Source organism: Ursus americanus, chromosome 25 (genome assembly GCF_024610735.1).
Source record: "Ursus americanus isolate L20-20 chromosome 25, mUrsAme1.1.p, whole genome shotgun sequence".
Lineage (NCBI taxonomy): Eukaryota > Metazoa > Chordata > Mammalia > Carnivora > Ursidae > Ursus > Ursus americanus.
In genome coordinates this window covers 45,309,333-45,330,587 of record NC_142151.1, presented here as the reverse complement: position 1 = coordinate 45,330,587, position 21,255 = coordinate 45,309,333, and positions in this window count along the sequence as shown.

Genomic DNA, 21,255 nt, shown 5'->3' with positions numbered 1-21,255 from the left:
CCCATCCTCCACAGGTGCCATGGAAGCCCACGGGCAAAATCCCTGAGACAGACTTGAACGAATGGGGAAGATTCAGCGAACTCCAGGAAAAGCTTTTAATATTCTTAATCTGACCCCAAAAGAAGGAGTAGATTTAGACAAGCCTGAAATAAGGCAAGGGCTCTCGGGTTTAGGGAACAACAGAGGAAAAGCTGTAAGTTAATGGAAAACTTTCCCCAAAAAATCTGTGTCGAAAGCATAACGTCCAATAAGGGATTGAGGAGAGAAAAAGCTAAAAATGTGGCAGGGCCAGATCATGAAAGGCCAGGTTTGCTTTGCTAAATATCAGAAGTTTATTCTCAAGGGCAGCTGAGAAAGTTGGAAGATTTTAAGCAGGAAATGACAAGATCATATTTAAATTTTAAAAACCGTTCTGGCAATAACCAGAGGATGGAGCAGACCATGGGCGGGTAAACTCGCTGGCATGAGAGACAGTCAGGGCTTGGCACTGAAAATCAAGGGGAAGAATCCAGAGGAATCTACCAGGTCACATAGCTAACTGGATGTGGCGATGAGTGAGAAAGCTAGGGTAAGCCCAAGATTTCTGACTTGGACACCTAAGAATGTGTTCACACCATTACGTGGGATGAGAAACACTGAAGGAAGAGCAGTTGTGGGGGGCGAGGGTAATAAAGATGACATTGAGTTTAAGATACCTGTGAAACATTCCATGGAAGTCCACCAGAAAGTTGTACAGACAAGTCTAGAAGTCGAAGAGCGACCTGGGATAGAGAGAAAGATGGGACTGATCTGCAGAAAAGAAGGTTGAAGTCATGCAAAGTCCCTGAGCACGGACAGTAGCTCAGTGTTCATGGAAGGTTTGAAGAGGGAAGGCAAGGAGTGAGTGGGGAGCATATTTCCTGGAGGAACGTGCTTGGTGGAGGGGCAGCGATAAGTGCCCAGCATAGGTTTGTAGCAATACATTTAAACCAAGACCAGCCAGCTTATGATTTTCTCCAACAACGTTCAGGTGAAGAAAGACAGGCGCCAAGGAGGCAGGCTCGGGATCCTTAGTCATTATTGTGTGTAAGGGCTCTATGCCAGACTTTTCGTTTACGCTAAAGTATGAACAATTTTATGCAAACTGCATTATTATTTAAATTATCATTTAAATGCCCTGGATAAACAACACCAGATTATCTCACAAGGTCTAAGTGTTCATGAACAATCTTTTGCCTTCTTCCCAGATTATTGTAGACTCATTTTCTACGAGGTTTTGGGGGTTCTTTGGGGGGGGCGGTCTTTACATGGCACTTTACATGAATCAAATGTTTTCAATATTTGAATCCCCTGAAAAAAGGTTAATATGTAGTGAAAAACTAGTAGAGAAACACTTGTGCAGGTGACCCAAATCCTAAGAGATTATGATCGCTGAGGTTATTGCTTACCATTTTGTGAAATGTAGCCATGGAGCTGTATTCCTGAACTCTCCATTCCTTTTGATTTCTCTGAGACATGGATTCTGGCGATAAAGCTTTCCTAAAGTCCCATTTTGACTTTTTCCTCTCCACAAGGGTCAGACCTGAGAACTAAGGGCCATCTTTGTCACTGGAACTTCCACTGATGTTCTCTTTGCCTAAACAGTAAGTCAGATGGGAAGGGTGACCAGGCCAGCTCCCAGTGCTGTATTTTCAAGAGACCTCAGCGCCCTGTCTTTGACAAAGAAATCACTTCAAGTATTAAATATTCTACTATGTTGATTCTGATGACCTGATAGTTTCCCAGCGGTCCCCAGAAATTGACAGGTAATGTGATTAAACATCGCTCACCCAGGGAGTTCAAGGTGAACTGTTTCTGGAAGATCGTTTATTCCTAACAGTTCCAGAGAACAACACAGAAAATTACAGAATGGCAGTCACTTAATATTTTTTAGCAAGTTATAATGCAATTATTGAAGTTCATAGAATGTAATAGACACATCATGCCTCAACCCACACACTAAAAAATAATGTCAGCAGAATAATTACTCAGGGTGTGTGCTCACAGACTTCAATCTCTGTCTCAGCCATCTCTGCCTGTCATGTCAACTGGTTTTATTCTCAAGAATATTCTTTCAATATGATTTTATTATTTTTACCCCTGCCAACCTTTCCCAAAGTTGCACTTTATGGTAATAAACTTGAAATTGTTGGCACCTTTAATTACCTCTTTTCTGTAGATCATAATATTTTAAGTGAGAAAAACACTCTCTCTACAATTGCTGAAGTATCTGTAAACTCAGAAAATTCTGCCAAAAAAATACTTTATTCTAATTTTTTCTTATTGAAATGTGTAAACATCTCAGCGCAGAAATTCCACAGATCCTGTCTTTCTAGCGTGTTCAGAGCAGCATTACTTGACAAATATTTTTAGAAGGCAGGAAGAATTGACAAGTAATCTCTCCCTACGATTCATTGAATGTTTCACCAGATGGAGATGCTACATCAGAGGGCTCCTTAATTGCATCAAATTCCAGAACAAAATGTCAATTTGTTTGTTTAAATATAGAAGCTCTATCAAAACATTCTTCCCACAAGGTTGAGCTATTCTAAAATCTCAAAACTAAAACTTGCACAATGTTTGAGTGCTGGTCCTTTGATTTGTTTGGTTTTCCACTTGTTTTTATGGAAATAAATTCCAGTGTCCTTCTGTTGCAGGCTTTCTTTTCAATCATTACAATTTATTAAAAGCTTCCAACGCTGAAGTTTTTGGCATTTCATTCAATGAATATTTTGTTTAAAGGCTTCCAGTGATTTTGAAACAAAATGTACTCAGAATTCACAGATTAATGTCCATGAATATAAACCGATAATAATTACTCTGCTTATTTTTTAAATTAGGTTGATGGTATCAGCTTCCTCATAAATTATATACATTTAACTTATTATTTATGTTTGTGTATGCGTGTTTATTATGAATATATGTGTGCTTATACATACATTAATTATATGCAAGCTTGTCATTTTATATATATATTTATAAATTTAATATATATTTGTTAATTTTGACAACTGTAGCTCTGTTTGGATTGGCAGAATATTGTCACTTATTTGGCCCCAAATATAAATTACATGTGCATCACAGGCACATTCCTATTTCTTTAATTTTAAAACATTTTTACCATGACGTTATGATCCACCAAAACTTATATTCATATTATCACCATAAAACAAATAATTTTTTAAAGGTTTTATTTATTCATTTGAGAGTGAGAGAGAGAGAGAGAGAGCGCACAAATGGGGGGAGGATCAGAGGGAGAGGGAGAAGCAAACTCCACAGTGAGCAGGGAGCCCGACTCAGGGCTCCATCCCAGGACCTGGGGATCACGACCTGAGCCGAAGGCAGACGTTCAACTGACTGAGCCACCCAGGCGCCCCCAAATAATTTTTATCTTCAAATTTAAACTGCTTAACTAAATTTACCGTAGCATTCCCAATAACGTCAAGTGGACTTCCAAAATCTTTATTTTGATTCCATAAATTGAATGGGGAAAAAAAAACGAACCATTATTGGAATTAGTTGATTTTCTACTTAAAATATCTGATGACATTCATATGAAATGGGCATCTTTTAAATGTTTGCCAAGTCCTTTTGTTATTGGAGCCAATAATTTAACAGCCAGAAGTTCCCTTTTCACACACACTCCAGAAAACTTGGAGTGTAAAATGAACAAAATTAGTTTAGAACAGCCATTTTATCTAAATGAAAAGCCATGCTACCGGAGACTAATACAAAAATATGCTTTCTGCAGCTGTCGATGTTAAAGCTTTGCCTTTGAGCGCGGTCTTCTTCAATCACCACAAAGTCACAGTGGATGGTAATGCTTCTCCAGCGGGCTTGTCCTCTGGTTTTCCTGTGGTCAGTGGTAGCACTTCGTGTCTTGTTCGTTTGGGCTGCTGTAACAAAAGTACCAGAAGCCGGGGAGCTTAGAAACAGCAGAAATTTATTTCACACAATTTTGCAAGCTGGGAAGTCCGAGATCAAGTCGAACTCTGGTGAGGTCTTCGTCCTGGTTCCTAGCTAACTCCTCATTGTATCCTCAGCTGGCAGAAGGGGCACAGGAGCTCTCTTTGTGAGTGTCTTTACAAGGGCGCTAATCCCGTTCTTGGGGGCTCCACCCCCCTGACTTCAGCTCCTCCCAGCGGCCCCACCTCCTAATACCTTCACCTTGGGCGTGAGGATTTCAACTGAAGAATTTTAGGGGGATACGATGTTCAAACCATAGCACTATGGTCTCTGTAACGGATAGTAAATGTCAAGCATTGGGTACAAGTGCCATGTTCACCAACAGCTTTCTCTAGGAAATGAGTATCCGCTACTTAACTTTTGTTTGTTTTTTGTTTTAGTTCATTGCTGCCAAAAGTGTTCAAAATTCTTAAAACCACACCAAACAATAAAATAAGTAAATGCGATTTGTACCATAAAACAATTGACCAAAACCACGGTGGCAGGGCAAGTCAGTCTATTTACTGTCTGTCTATTACAGAACTGACCAGCCTCTGGGTCCCACGAATATCTCCCATAACTGCCCAACTTTCCTGCTGCCTCTGTCAGCCTATGCCCTGATTTTTGTTGCACTTCCCAGGCCACTTCACAGGGTGAGGTGTCACCCCAAGTGGCCAGAGGGGCGACCATGTCAAATACTTCTTGAGACCACCACCATCTGGGACCGGAAGGAAATCGCTGTCCCTAACTGTTCCAAGTAAATATACTATTTTATATCAGAGAGTGTCCTGCATGCCGTCTGTGAAAGGCAGGTGTTAGTCAAATTGCATCTATAAAAGATAAGAGGAAGAAAGAAAGGTTACCATGAGCTGTCTTTCAGATTTAACCATGTGTTAAAGTGAGAGTGTGAGTTTCTCACACCACCCAGTGAGAACATCACTGAAATGCAAAGTGAAGGTCCACCAAACTACCTCAGCTTATTTCACTGTAGCCATTAATAATAATATTAATTTTTGCTAACATATGAAACATCTAGGTCACAGGCTAACCCAGACCAGACTCTGGAAAAAAATAGGCCTAGACTGGGACTGCAGCAGGCAAAGCAGGGCACATGGCCACCCTACACAATACCCACTTCACACATTTTATACTCTTTGCTTCTACCATAGAAAATATAAAATCCCCAAAAAATAATCAAATCCTTTGACTTTAAAAAAAGGGGTATTTGTGAAGAATACCTAAACTGAGTAAGATGTCCAAGCAGAATTGCGTTAATAGAGCTCAAATATTATTTCTCAGTTTCACTGATTAAGCTTCTCCACTGAGGTATGTCATTGTATTCGCCTCTAGGAGAAAGTCGAGATTTCTCTTCACTCTTTTTCAAGAAGAGAAAATGCTTGGAGGAGGAGGCCAGATCAGATGGCAGACCCTCAGCAGCCATGTCTTCTAGTTGGGGTCGGGGTCAGAGCAGGATAAGTATGATTATGTACAGGGAAACCTCTCTCTGGCTCATTTCTTCAGACACGGATGATGTTGGACTTCATCTCTCCCAACTGGAAAATCCCAAGATTTCAATTTTGGCCTGATGAATAACACCATTTAGGACTCTCAACCACACAAAATATATTTCCCATATGACCCGATTAAGCTTCCTAAAGTTCTGCATTGTGCTTTAAGACCAAAGATACAGTCAAAGGATTGACCCGATCCAACCAAAAATATTGAATGGTTCCTGTATGTCAGATGTGTTCCAGATGTCAGGAGTTCAACATGGAATAGAACAGTCTTGGTTTTTTTGGAGAAAACAAGAATGAGAAAGGCCAGAAAAATAAATCTCTTTAGTATATCAAAATGATAAGTGCTGTGATAGGGCTATTAAGGAGTGTGGGTGAAGTCCATCAGAGAAGGGGATATAAGATGAAAGATGTGAGAGGCATTGATCAAATATGGGGATTGGAGATGAAGGGGAATGTGATATTCCAGAAATAAGGTCAGACCGTGCAAAATTCCCGGCTGAGTGAGCACAAGGCACACTGAAGGTACTGACAGAAAACCTGATGGCCAGCACACAGACCGAGGGGTGACAGCTGGCCCAGGAGAACGCTGGGGAGCGACAGGAAGAGGCCGGATCACAAAGGACCTTGTAAGCCCTGTTTAATTTTTGTTTTTAAAAATGCCAGGCGAAATTAAAGTGCAGGAGGGAGTGGAGATAATGCACAGAGCAAGAGTTCTGAGAGCCTAGACGAGGGTTAAGTCTACACAAGAGAGACGCAAACTCCGAACCTCGTAATTCTAGAAGAGGGAAAAAGCGCGTGTGTACATGGACTATCGTACATGCTGCCAGGAAGCAAAGGGAACTTAAGTCCAGGCGCTTCTATGTCCTCTGTGCAGCGGATGAGCTTGGCGGCTGGGGGTGAGGCAGGCTAGGCCGCGGTGGGAGCTTCTCGGAGCTGGAAGGTGGTCCGCCGTGGCTTCTGCGGGGAACGGGAGGCCGCGCCAACTAGACGAGGCTGCGGGTTTGCGGGAGCGTCCAGGGCCTGCGGTGGTGAACCAGCAGCGGGCGGTATCATCTTCTTGCTCTGTTGCACGCAAGCTCAGAGCGCAGAAGTTTGTAACTATTAGATCGTCCTGGCGTATTTTACCGTTTTTCTAACGATGCTATTTGAAACAGCACTTCACACTTCCTTTAATTCCCTGGGCCTTGAATCCTATTTGCCAGATGCGAACACTGCCCCCCGTTCACCTCACTGCTCCTTAACCGCCCTTAGTTTCAACGGCCGCGTGTCATTTTTTTGGTGTGTCTCTTATAAAAGAAATCTATGACTTCGGTATACTTTCTGACCTGCCACGTATTTATTTCGTTTTCTTGTTGTTTGTTATTTCCTTTTTTTTTTTTTCTTTTTCTTTCTTAACCTTTGCTGGATTGATCACGTCTTTGACGGTGTTCCTATTCCTCTGTCAGCGTGGAAGATCTGTAAATCACTTAGGATTCAGTTTGGCCGCACAGAATAGAAACTCCAAAATAAATAGCTTACAGTCGTGCCTTTCTTTTTTCCCCCAAGCCAAAAAAAAAAAAAAAGAGGTCTAGGGGAAAGCCCGTCGAGGATGGTACAGAGGCTCCCCTGGCCTCAGATATCCGGCCAGCTCTTCTGTTTCTGCTCCCCCATCCCTAGACCACAGCTCTCATTTCTTAAGACCGTAGGCGTCTGTGTTGACTTGAGGCGTTGTGTCCGATGTCCAAGCAGGAAGAAGAAAGAAGAGCGAAAGCCACAGAAGGCCTGGGTCGGCTGGGTCAGCTCCTTTCAAGAAGCCTTTCCTGACACTCCACACACTTCCATGTACATTTGCGGCAGGAGCGGCTGGGAAAGGTCGTCCTTGAAATAGACACGTTACCTCCCTAAATGAAATCAGAATCCTATCACTAAGGAAGAAAGCAAGAGTAGATACTAAGTGAGCAAGTAGCACTGCCACCATCTATGTACTGGACTCATTCTATGAGTAAAGACATGTAAATTTCCAGCAAACCTATTTCGATCGATTTTTGTATCAGTACCAACAATTAGTATCCATGACTTTCTCCCCCCAAAATTAGATCTGTAGTATGTATGATTTAGCCCTCTGTTCCATTCAATCTTCCAAGGTTTTAATGAAATAACATAATTTTATTTCAGATATTAATTTCCATGTCAATGTAATATATAACATATAAGATAGTAATACATAATGTTTATATAGTTATATATATTATTAAAATATACTATAGCAAATCAACAATTGTCAATACAATGGAGACCATATTTCTATTTTGGGAATCACTTCTTTAAAATGGTGTTAAACACAGTGATAATAACAAGAACTTTTTACGTTTAGTTATAAATTCTACGGGCTTCTCTGCTTGTCACTCTTTCTTCTACGTCATGTTCTCGTTTCTTGAAATTGTATCGTTTGTGGACCAATTATTCCAAAAAAGGAGCCTGAATGATACGCTCTGATAGCTCTTTACTTTGGCCTCAGAGCGTTTAACTGGCTACAGGTACGCGGCTTTAAACCTCGGCAGACTCTGCTCCCTTGCCCTCCAGCTTCCTGTGTTGCACATAAGACCCGCTGATCTGGTTTGCTTTCCTTTGTCAGTGACTTATTTCTCCGTAAATTAATAAGACTTTTCCTTACCCATAAAATTCAGAAATTTAGATGGGGGTGTCTTTCAGTATTCCCACCTACCCTTAGGGGGCACTTTGGATCTAGTCTTTTTTTTGTCTCTTCATACTTTAGTTTTAATTTATTTTTTTTAAACATTTTTTATTTAAATTCAATTAATTAACACATAATGTATTACTGGTTTCAGAGGCACGGGCCTGTGATTCATCAGTCTCGTGTCACACCCAGTGCTCATTACATCACATTCCCTCCTTAATGCCCATCACCAGTTACCCCAGCAAGCCTCAGTTCGTTTCCTATGATTAAGAGTCTCTTAGGGCTTGTCTCCCTCTCTGATTTCACCTTGCTTTATTTTTTCCTCTCTTCCCCTATGTGGATCTCAAGTCTTAAGTGTAAGTTGCCCTCAGGGAAATTTCCTTTTATTATTTCCTTGGGTTTTTTTTGTCTCCTTTCTGTTTTCTTCTCTTTAGCTTCTCTTAAATGAATATTTGTTCTTCTGGACATATCTACCACTCTTAACTTTCGACCCATAATTTTTATTGCCTTTTTGTTTTACATTTTTAAAAAATCTTAATTTCCAAATCTTTAGCCAAGTACTTTCACTTAGTCAGCCCTCCTACGAATCGCTTTCTTTTTACGTCATCTTTAAAATCTTAAGTCCTAGGAGGGCACGTATTGCAATGAGCCCTGAGTGTTACACGCAAACAATGAGCCGTGGAACACTACATCAAAAACTAATGAAGCACTGCATGGTGACTAACAGAACATAAAAACAAAAAACAAAAAACTTTAGTCTTTCTTAGGGCGCCTGGGTGGCTCAGTCACTTAAGTGTCTGACTTCAGCTCAGGTCATGATGGGGTCCTGGGATCAAGCCCCGCGTGGGGTTCCCTGCTCATCTGGGAGTCTGCTTCTCCTTCTCCCTCTGCCCCTCCCCCCACTCACTGGCACACTCTCACTCTCCCTCTCTCAAATAAATTTTTTAAATCTTTTAAATAAACAAATAAAATAAAATCTTGAGTCTTTCTTGTTAATTTACTCTAGCTCTGTGGATCTCATACCCAGTCGATGTTTTCTAAATAATTGTTAAGTTTTGCGTGAAATGAAAAAAAAGTTTCACTATGAATCGGTTACCCTGTACATTTGTCTCGGTTCTTCTTTTTCAAATTGTTCGTTTTTATTTGGTAATTCTTTGCTTTCATTGAGGTACCTTCAGGCCCCCCTCTTCTGGCACTTAGGAATGCTATAAATATCTGGCAAAGGTTTCTACAACTTTCTATACATCAGTTTCCATGATAGCTCTCTCTCCTGGAGGGCCTAAAGGGGCACGTAGGATGAGGACGCTGACCAAAGGGTTTCCCATTAAGGTCTATGGTTGTTTGGAAGTTAAGCCAACAGACAAGCTGGCCTCTCCTCCTATAGGACAGTCCTGCTTGCTTTTCTCCTCTGTGACCACCTGAGGGCCCAGAGTCAGTGCAGGTCTGGGTCCACTCCTCGGTGGGCTCACTCTAGGGCAAACCCTTCACCCTTCTCTGGAAACAGGAGGAGGGGAGAGGGAACGACGAGCCTAGCTACTCCAAGAATAACTGTTTGCTTACTCACATTCACCAGCATCCCCTCGGTCAGTTCCTCCTTGGGCTTACTGATTCCTGGCTTCAGGTCTCCCCTGGGGGGCGTTCCTGGGGGAGAAGCAGCCCCCACTTCTACAGTAGCCTCTCCGGCTGTAATTTCTGCTCGTGTGTCTCTGTCACCTGCTTCCAGACAGTTTCTTTTCCTTTCAGCTTCTAATTGGAAAGCTATTTGGTATTAATCCATTCAACAAATACTTACGAATTCCTTTTCTGGGCCCTGGAGATACAGAAATGAACTTTTACAGATTGAAAGAGGCTAAAAGATCTATGAAAACCAAATATGCATCATCCAAGATTCAGTCCTGGAAAAAAAAATGAAGGCAATATAGGGAAGAATTGTTTTTGCTGCTGTTGTTTCATCACGTATTTGTTTTGCTGCAGGAATGTGACTGGGACAGTTGACATTAAATGGTAGTACTGTAACTGTTCATCTCCTGATTTAATGAATAAACCATGGTTATTTAGAAAAATGCCCTTGTTTTAGGAAATACACCGTATTTATTTAAAGGTGATGGGCATCCTCTCTCAAATGGTTGAAAATAGTAGTAAGTGAGAAAATTATAAAGTGAATGTGGGAAATTATTATCAACTGAGCAACTGGGGTGAAGGGTATACAGAAGTTCTTTATTTATGTAAGTTTTCTTGAAGTTTGAAAGTGTTTCAAAATAAAAAGTTGCCTTTTTTTAAGAATATGGCAGAGAATCATCAAGATATCATCTTTCCTACTAATATTTTGGATAATGGAGAATAAGTTTCATTATCTACGTAAAAGACACTTTCTACCACTTGATCCCAGAATGAAACACAGTTGTGCATCTACTCACAGACAGGGCTGGGCCACGCAGGCCACCCCACCCAGGAAGCTCCAGCATGGGGAGGAAGAGCTGAACACAATGCTCTCTGACAGCAGGTTAGGCCCCAAGGGAAGGAGGACAAGACACTTGACCAGCCACACCCACCCCGTCTCTTTTTCCAAACTCTTCAATCATTTTAAGTCACTCTTTTTTTTTGAGAAAGAGAGAGAGAGCGGGCATGCACAGATGCGTGCCAGGGGTGGGAGGCAGAGGGAGAGGGAGAATCTTAGGCAGGCTCCACTCCCAGCATGGAGCCTGAGGTGGGGCTGGCTCTCATGACCCTGAGATCATGACCTGAGCCAAAATCAAAAGTTGGTTGCTTAACCGACTGAACCACTAAGGCATCCTTAAGTCAGTCTTACTTAGGAGTGAATTGAGGCCATGAGTATTATGCATGGAACTTTCTCAACATGGAAAGAAACATTCTGAATGAAGGAAAACTGATCAGTCTTCTCTGCAACATATGCCAAACAAAAGGTTAGTGATGGGGGCACCTGGGTGGCACAGCAGTTAAGCGTCTGCCTTCGGCTCAGGGCGTGATCCCAGTGTGATGGGATCGAGCCCCACATCAGGCTCCTCCGCTATGAGCCTGCTTCTTCCTCTCCCACTCCCCCTGCTTGTGTTCCCTCTCTCGCTGGCTGCCTCTCTCTGTCAAATAAATACATAAAATCTTAAAAAAAAAAAAAAAGGTTAGTGATGAAAGTATTTAAGGAGATAGTCTCGGAGAGGTAACAAAGTTAAAAAAACAACAACAACCAAAAAAAAAGAAGCAGCAGCAGCAGAGCCAACGGACCTAAGCAAATGATTCACAGGAAAGAAAACACAATAGTCTAATGATCCTATCGAGGATGTTCAAACTCACTGGTCACCAGGGAAAAAACACAGTAAAATAACAACAAAATGTGGTGGGTTTTTGGGGGGTTTGGGGGGGGTTTTTTGTCCATCGAATTGGCCAAAATTTTCATTCCTGATAGTATCTGCTGGTGGCCAGTAAGGGCATGGGAAACAGGGACTTTCACACACTATTATATAACCAGAGGACTTTTAGGGAGGCAGTATCTATCAAGATTTTAAGTTGGGGCACCTGGGTGGCACAGCGGTTAAGCGGCTGCCTTCAGCTCAGGGCGTGATCCCAGAGTTATGGGATCGAGCCCCGCATCGGGCTCCTCCGCTATGAGCCTGCTTCTTCCTCTCCCACTCCCCCTGCTTGTGTTCTCTCTGTCGAATAAATAAATAAAATCTTTTAAAAAAAAAAGATTTTAAGTGAACATACCTTTTGAACCAGCAATTCAACTTCTAAAAGTCTATCCTTCAAAAATATTCACGTGTGTACACAAAGAATTCTACTTTAGGGTTACTAGTAGTAGGGAAAACTGGAAACGCCTCCCTAAACACCCATCAGTAGGGAAGTGCTTAAAAAAAAAGAGAGTGCATTATTCTTTGAAATAGTAGGCCATAGTTTAAAAGAATAAGATAAGGCTCTACACACCCATAAAGAAGTCGAATCACGAAGACATTGAGCTGGAGACATGACACAGTCCTGTTCTTAATGTCTAAGTCCATACACATCTTTGTAAGTTGGTGTAAAAGATTTGAAAAGACTCATAGAAAATTAAGATGGCTTCTTACAGGGAAGAGAGAAGAATTTCAATCATTGAGTAAAAGGGAATATTCACCTTTCCATATTTACTGAATTTCTACAAAAGCATACATTGCCTTTGAATTTTTTAATAATTAAAATGAAGAAACATAGTCTCTAAGATAAGCGTGTGGATGTATAGTTATCAGCATTGAAAACTATCACCATAGCGCGTCCATCGAGAAAAGTAGCATAGATAGCACGACAAAATTCTTTTGAATGAGACCTTTTTGTCCTTCTTTTGGCAAAAGCCTGCAAGAAGGAAAAAAACGAAAAGGTACCAAGTAACCTCACTTTTAACCTCACTTTTACACCACCTCTGCAGGCCAGAGATAGTTCAAAGGGTTCTGCCAATGCCCATCACCAATCTCCAGATTCTATGAAAGAAGCTGGAGAACTTTTGGAGCTTAAAGTGCCATCGTTGGGGATTCGTTTGGAGAGGAATGTCCGTGTGCCAGAGAGGAAGAGCGTGCTTCTCCTCTTCGCGGTCAGCTAAATGAGAGCGGCGTCAAGAGAGGCATTTGGAGGGCATGATGTGTGTCCCCTGGATTTGAAGGAACAAACACTGATATTACTCTTTCTCCAGAAAATTCCAAAAAAGAAGAAGCTGCGCCTGTCACACGTGTCCAGAGGCTGGAGGGCAAACGTTTCATGGGTTTCCCACGGGCCAGAGATAGGGTCCCTGGGGAGGAAGCCTCGCTGGGTTGCCTTGAGATCAACTCCACCAGGAGGGCACCTGTACCTTGACACAGGAGAGTGGGGGTCGGGGCACGGAGGGGAGCGTCGGCAGCCAAGCCAAAGGTAGTGCAGGTGGGAGATCCTCAGTGATGGGAGGAGGCACCGGATGACCCACAAGAGAAGGAGACCACATATGGCATCTGCTACCGCTATGAGTGCCAACACCAGACGACCTGTGCCAGTCACCCGTATCTCTCATCTCCTCTATTCCAATCCTAGAAAAGTCAGATGCAACGCCATGTGTGGGGAAGGAGTAAGAGAACAGGTGGTAAAGCAGAGATTAAAATTGCCCATGCCTCCCCTCCCCCACTACGGGCTTTCAAGCCCAAATAGTCTCTAAAAGAAGGGAAGGGTTTCAAATGGTTGAAAGTTTGGAGTTTTTATATTATGCTCAACTAGACTTTTTATTGACTGACAGTATTTGAAAAAGATATAAAAACTGTTGGCAATCTCATCCAGGTACGCGAAGAATGATTTTACAGAGCAGATGTCCAAAGACAGTGGTGGAAAAAATACTAAGTTTCTCTTCTTTCCATCTACCAAGTCCGGCTCATTCAGAAAACCATTCACAAATGCAAACAGTGGCAGTGATTCCACTGCCGTATTGGCTCAAGGAAAATGCTCAACAGTTCTGCATATTTACCTTTGGTCCAGAGGTGAGGATTTCTCTTCAGGCTCAGCCCCATTCGAGATATGTAAGTACACCACAGTCTGCTCAGGGAGGCTTTTGAGAGACCGGGACTGTTATGGGACAGTTGTCGACAGAGACCAGTGGAGTGGGAGAGTCCAAATTCAGGACTGGCTCAGCACTGGGTTCTGACAGGCTAGTCCCAGCTCTTGAACATGGCTTCCAAGGACCCTGATGCCTCCTCTTTCCCAGCTCCACTCTGATCCTTCTCTCCTCCATCCCTATCCTGTCAGATCTCCGGGAGAGGACACCCTACCCCTGCAAACATGCAACTGTGTCTTTCCGCCTTGAATTTAAACTGAGATTTAAATCTTTGAATCTGCTTCAGTATAGACTGGGAGAAAGGAAGAAACAGAAACAGTCCTTGAGGGGGGCGCCTGGGTGGCACAGCGGTTAAGTGTCTGCCTTCGGCTCAGGGTGTGATCCTGGCATTATGGGATCGAGCCCCACATCAGGCTCCTCCGCTATGAGCCTGCTTCTTCCTCTCCCACTCCCCCTGCTTGTGTTCCCTCTCTCGCCGGCTGTCTCTCTCTCTGCCAAATAAATAAATAAAATCTTTAAAAGAAAGAAAGAAAGAAAGAAAGAAAGAAAGAAAGAAAGAAAGAAAGAAAGAAAGAAAGAAAGAAAGAAAGAGTGAGTCCTTGAGGGACTGGTAAGAGAATAAGAGGAGACAAAGTCCTGTCACCTGTCTGGGTATAGATACGCAGATAAACTGAAAAGCTGTCTCTGGATGGTAACATTCCAAGTGACTTTTTTAACTCTCAATCTTTTTTTCTTTCAACGTTTTTTTAATTGTTCTTAGAATTACCATAAAGTGTATCTGTATAGAAATACATATTGAAACCTGTGGATATGTACGTCAAGCCCAGTGACCTGGCAGAATGCCCTCAGCACAGTGCAGATACACCGGGAAATGGAACCCTAAAAGCCTGCAAGTTGCAAGATGGGGGTGAGTATCGGCATTTAAATAGAGTCAAGTCTCTGCCATCTTGGAAAAAACCCTCCCTCAACACCATATTCCTGAACACACAGATCTGTCACCACCCAAGCCAAGCTTCTTGAAAGTTTCCTTGCTTGCTGTCCTCACTTCATTTCCTGTCGACCCCTTTATCACCTCACCAGAAGAATGCCAGGCTCTACTTTTCCCTTCTTGGCTAAACTTCAGAGGTCCGAGAGAGTCCTTCCCACACTGACGACCACAGTCACAGATGAAGACATGCCTAGAGGCCAGATGGTCTACAAACACCAAATAAGACATTGCCCTCACCAAATACACAGAGAATTCTGGAGGATTCAAGGACCCTGCAATCAAGACTATGAACTCTTCTCCTGCTCGAACGACATGGGATCAGGATTGTTATTTTTGCTTTTGGAAAACCTATAGGAGAAAAAGTCGAACCACAGGATCCAAATGGGAGAGAACAAATCAAATATTAAGATTATGAATTAATACCTTCATAGTTGGGCATGGGCTAGAAGAAAATACATAAAATATAAACATCTCTTAAAACAAATAAACCCAAACCACCCCATGTCCCAATTAGGATTAAGAGAGGGTGAATGGAAAGACTGAGAGAGGAAATACAGTATAGAGATTAGAGCACGCCCTCTGGAGACAGGCTACCTGGAGGCAAATGTCATCTATGCTGTTTATTAACCCGAACAAATTGCATAACAGCCCTTGCTTTCATTTCCCAATTTTTAAAAACACACAATTTTAACAGGATTAGGGCCCTGGCCCCCCTGCTCTCCTTCCTGGCACAGATCTGGTACGCACTCACGCTCATTTTCACCACCACTGGATCGCCAGCCCCAAATTCTCCCCTGGTTTCCATACCTATATATTGAGCTGCCTAAGTAATATTTTGGCTAACACCCACCCAATACAACATTTTGGAAACCAAATTCATTATTCCAATCCACCTTCCAGTCTGCGCTTCCTCCAGCATTCAATAAATATTCTTCTTTTTTTTAACAATTTATTTATCTATTTGAGAGAGTGAGAGAGTGTGAGAGAGCGGAAGGAGGGGCAGAGGGAGAGAGAATCCTGAAGCAGACTCCCTGCTGAGCACGGAGCCCCACAGGGAGCTCGATCCCAGGACCCTGAGATCATGACCTGAGCCGAAATCAAGAGCCCACCGCTTAACCCACTGAGCCACCCAGGCACCCCATGTTCAATTAATATTCCTACTGATGGATTTGTTCTCTTCATTTTGTTTACCCATATTTTCAAGTATTTTAAATAAAATTTTTTAAAAATTTAAAAATTAAATATAATGAAAAGTAGTGGATACTTTTATTCGTAAAAAGAATACTACTCAGCAAAATTAAATTCATAAAAGAAATATCCAGTCAGACTTAAAGGACTTTTTTCTAAAGAATTGTTAGAGCAAAATCCAGATAAATGGATGTAAGGGTAAATGGAGAGAAGAGGAAGAGGCTAAAAGTCCTTTAAGGTTTATCGGGTATTTCTTGGTAACGTAATGTGGTTTCAAGAGGGGAGCAAAGGAAGAGGCTAAGAGAAGTCTGCAGAAGGAGTTGCTGGGGAATACTGTCGAAAACAAGATCTCCTGCCGACCCAGAAATCTCCCCACAAAAGTAGAAGACAAAGAAACGGTTTTCTTACTCCAGAATGTGACCCGCATGACAGGCAAATCACTGAAGAGATTGAGAAAACAAAAAAATCTCACCCGCTTCTATAGCCAAGTATGTGCATGGTATTAACGTATGTTCTCCAGCTCGTGATAACCTGTCCCCAGGGAAGAGGACTCGACAGCACCACTTGTCCAGCATAGTTTATCCTAAACTCACCTGGGAACGGGGGTGGCCGTGTGCGTGGACTAATTGCCTTTATCCAAAGGAAAACGCACTTCTCGGATCTTGAGAAGGTGGTTAGCCGGGCACCAAGTTAGACTCCTACCCTCCCGGGGAAACGGGAGAGCAGGCCCTAGGGTCCCTGCGGATTACATTTCAAGAAGGTGGCTCCCAGGCCCTGAGAAAATACTCCTAGGTTGTAAAACCTGCGAGAAGCTCTTTTAAGGATTTACATCTCGAAGAAGCAGAAAAGCATTTACAATTTCTTTTTTTGTTTTGTTTTGTTTATTATGATATGTTTCTCTCAAGCTTTCTAAAGTAAAGGCTTTAAGGAAAGGGAGACAGGGTGAGGCTCCCGGAAGAGAAAGTTGACCCAGGAGAGAATGAGGGGATGGGAAAACGGGAAAGGGGTGAGTAGCGAGCATGCTCCTTGAGCTCCTGCCATGGATGGCGGGTTCTAAGTGGTACTTTCGCCCTCAGCAGCCCGTCCCAGGAATGCAAGGAGGGCCCGCTACGTGTGTTCCGCACAGGCAGGTAAGGTGCACGTGGGCACAGCGTCTAGAGAGACTGGTTGTTTTGTTCTCAGAGCCACTCTAAATACTGCAATGTTCGTGACAGCATGTTGACTTTCAAATTCGAAATTACTTTATAGTAATAGTTACAACTAAATAGTGATGTCAGTTATTATCTTTCCTACGACTGTCCTGCAACACAGACATAGATGTTCATGCCAGAATACATGCTACACACACACACACACACACACACACACACACACGGAGTCTTGTACATCTAATACGAAAGCCCAGCACAGCCCCATGAGAGATGTGAACAAGCATGCAGAGCAAGATATGTGTCCATTCAGACCCAGTGGAGCGTCCTTGCATGAAGACCTAAGATGGAGTATATTCTAGGTCTTTGTCATATAAAACAAAGATTCCCTACTTGGGTGACCTCGATCCCTAATGGTCCACAAGGGTGGTAATGTAGGGTCTCTAATTATTGCAGTCTTTCACCAACTCTAATAATAATTACACATAACTAATAAGGATACATAGAAAACAAAATAGAAAATATCTCTACTTTTATTTTAAATTATATACAATCAATGTTCCAACCCTAATTAGTTTATGCTAATCAAGTTATGTCTTATTTAATACAAATATTGGAATTGATTATTACTTATATACTTGGATGCTTAGTAACATAAAACTTAAGATTTCACCAGCCAGTGGGAAGGCAAGCTGGTGCAGCCACTCTGGAAAACAGTATGGAGGTTCCTCAAAAAGTTGAAAATAGAGCTACCCTATGACCCAGCAATTGCACCAGTAGGTATTTACCCCAAAGGATATAAACACTGTGATCTGAAGGGGCACCTGCACCCAGTGTTTATATTGTGGACACAATAACCAAACTATGGAAAGAGCCCAGATGTCCATCGACAGATGAATGGATAAAGAAAATGTGGTCTATATACACAATGGAATAGTACTCAGCCACCAAAAAAATGAAATCTTGCCATTTGCAACGACGTGGATGGAACTAGAGGGTATTATGCTAAGAGAAATAAGTCAATCAGAGAAAGACAATTATCATATGATCTCACTGATATGTGGAATTTAAGAAACAAAACAGAGGATCATAGGGGAAGAGAGGAAAAAATGAAACAAGATAAAATCAGAAAGGGAGACAAACCATAAGAGACTCTTAAGCATAGGAAACCAACTGAGGGTTGCTGGAGGGGAGAGGGATGGAGGGATGGGGTAACTGGGTGTTGGACATTAAGGAGGGAACGTGATATAATGAGCACTGGGTGTTGTATAAAACTGATGAGTCACTGACCTCTACCTCTGAAACCAATATACGTTATACATTAATTGAATTTAAATAAAAGTAAGTACATTGAAAGAAAAAAAAGATTTCACCAGCCTCAGGGCACCTGGGTGGTTCCGTCGGTTAAGCATCCTAACTGCTGATTTCGGCTCAGGTCATGATCTCTCAAGCCCCAAGTTGGGCTCCACATGGGGCGTGGAGCCTGCTTAGGATTCTTTCCCTTTCCCTCTGTCCCTCCCCCACAGTACCTGTGTGCGCTGTCTCTCTAAACAAAATTAATAAAAATAAAAAAATTTCACCAGCCTCTTCTATGTCTAAAAGGAAGAGGGTCATCTCTAAGCAAATTTTCATTATGAGTTAGGAACCACTAAATAGTTACTTCGACTGTATAGTTGCAAGGTGGGTAACAGGGAGACAGCAGCACCAGACCCTTTCTATGTGTCTGGACAAAGTATTTAATTTAAGACCCTCACCAACTAGAGCAGATCCTGGGGTGACAGTGGATAAATACGTGTGCACAGAGTCCAACAAAGCTGCGAGACAAGGCCCAGGGTGGGGTGCTGGGGGCGCTGGTTCCAGCCCAACGTGCGGCTGTGAGCATAAAAGCCCTTCACACAGAAACTCTGGCCTGGTGCTGAGTCTGGGGAACAGAGGTCAGGGCATGAGGTCAACAGAAAGAAACGTGACCTTGCACCTGAGCCTGGTGCTGGTTCTTCAGCGTTTGCCACACTGGCCGCCTCTCCAATGCAAGAACTTAAAGCCAAATGTTCCCCTTCTCTTAGACTCATCAGCCTTCCCACCTGCAGTGTGAGTGGGTCACACAGTGAAAAGGAAGCCAAAGTGCAGATGGTGTACCCGTGCCTGAAGTTAAAACTAAGACACTTAGAACTTCCCAGGTTGCCAAGAGGAAGGAGGGCAGCGCCCAAAACCACAATCTCGTAAGGAAATCAGTAGAAGGAACGCAGTCCTAGGTTCCAAAGCCAGGGGCCTTCAAAGAAGATGGGGGCCTCCAAGAATTGAGCATTAATGAAGGACCCTTAGTCCCCCTCACTGGGCAAGCCCAGAAGGCTTATCACCTAAGAAATGGTAATAGCTAGAACATGGCAGATCTCTGAATCAGTTTGGATTATGGAAAGAGCAAGGACTAGGCAGGGTGCAGTGCCAACTTCACAATTTATTAGCTGGGTGATCTGAGAGGGTTATTCTAAGCAAAAGGAGCAGCCCTGCAAAGCTCTGGTGGGGGAAAGAGCGCTCATCTGTCAAAGGGGCCGCTAGAGTGCAGAATGGAGGTATTGAAAGGTGCATGGGGACGGCAGTGTGGAAAGGAGAACTTTCTAGAAAAGGACTAAACTTATTTTCAACTTCGTACTGTAAAACAAAATACAGATACAGAAAGTCACCCAAAATAAATGCATAGTTTACTGAATTATTTAAGGCAAAACCCGTACGGCCTGCCACCCATATCACAGAGTGCTTCCAACCACCATAGAAGCCCGTCCAAGTGTTCCTGTTCCTATCACACCTGCCTTCCTCCCCCCAAAGTAACCCCCATCTTAGCGTTTATAACATTTTCCTTGTGTTTTTTATGGCTTTATCGCCCAAGTGTGCATCCCTGTCCACCACAGTTTAAAATCCCTTTTTTTTACACTCTGTAACCTTTTTTAAGCCCCTTTTAACATAAAGGTTTCCCCCTCCATCCCTTTCTTTTCCTTTCAGTGTATCTATTGAAGATAACCTTTGACCTGTAGATAGACAGTTGACCTGACCTGCACAGTTTCTGACAGCCCAGATTTTGGTTGATTCTGTATTTCAGCAACCTGACAGCTGAATCCAGAGCCTGGGTCAGACTGACGTTTGATCTTTTTGATAAGACTGTCTAGGCAGTGCTGTGGCCTTTCCCCAAGAGGCAGATACCATCTGATTCTCTTTTTAGTACATGACATTAACAGTTACTGCTGTCCAAGGTCTAACTACATTAAGTAACTGAGAGCCGCAGGGTGGTGATATTCTAACATTTTTTCACTTATTAGTCGGAAGGCATTTATTAAGAGACACTTTCTTCATCCACTACATGGGTGCCCAGTGTGGTGCAGGCCACACAGGTGGAGTAAGTGCTCAATTATTGCCCCTTAGTTACCAGTTCTAAAGATAATGGGTTACTGTCCTTTCGTTCTCCAAACATGACAATAAGCCAGACACAGAAATATAAATGTCCCACGATCTCACTTGTACATGAAATCTAAAATAGCCCAATTCATAGAGGCCCCGAGTAGAATGGGGGTCGCCAGGAGATGCTGGTCAAAGGGTAGAAAGTTTCGGTTACGCAAGTTGAATAAGCTCCAGAGGTCTAACAGCAGGGCGGTGACTGTAGTTGCCAATGCTAGGTGGTGTGCTTGAAATTCGCTAGGAGGAAAATCCTAAATGTTCTCACCACAAAAAAAAACAATTGTAACCATAACTACATGAGGTAATGATAATTAACATGATTGCGGTGATCAGCTCACAAGGTGTACATATGTCAAAACATCGAATTATACACCTTAAATATACAGTTTCTATTTGCCAATTATACCCGGGAAAGCTGGAAAAATTTTTAAATCAAGCAGTGGATACAATTGATTATATTAACAGAATAAATTATTATCTATTAACAGAATTGACACATTAACAAAATAAATAAGGTAAATTATATGACTATCTGAATAGATGCAGAAAAACATCTGACTAAATTTCATATCCATTCGTGATAAAAACCTTAGCAAACCAGGAATAGAAAAGCGCTTTGTGAATTTAGAGTATCTTTTTTAAAAGACCTACATTAAAGACAATATTGACGGTCAATTAATGAAAGTTTTCCACCTGAGATCAAGAACACCTGATTTCACCGTGTCTGTCCGTGGTGCCCTAGAGGCCTAGCCATTGCAAAAAGGCAAGAAAAA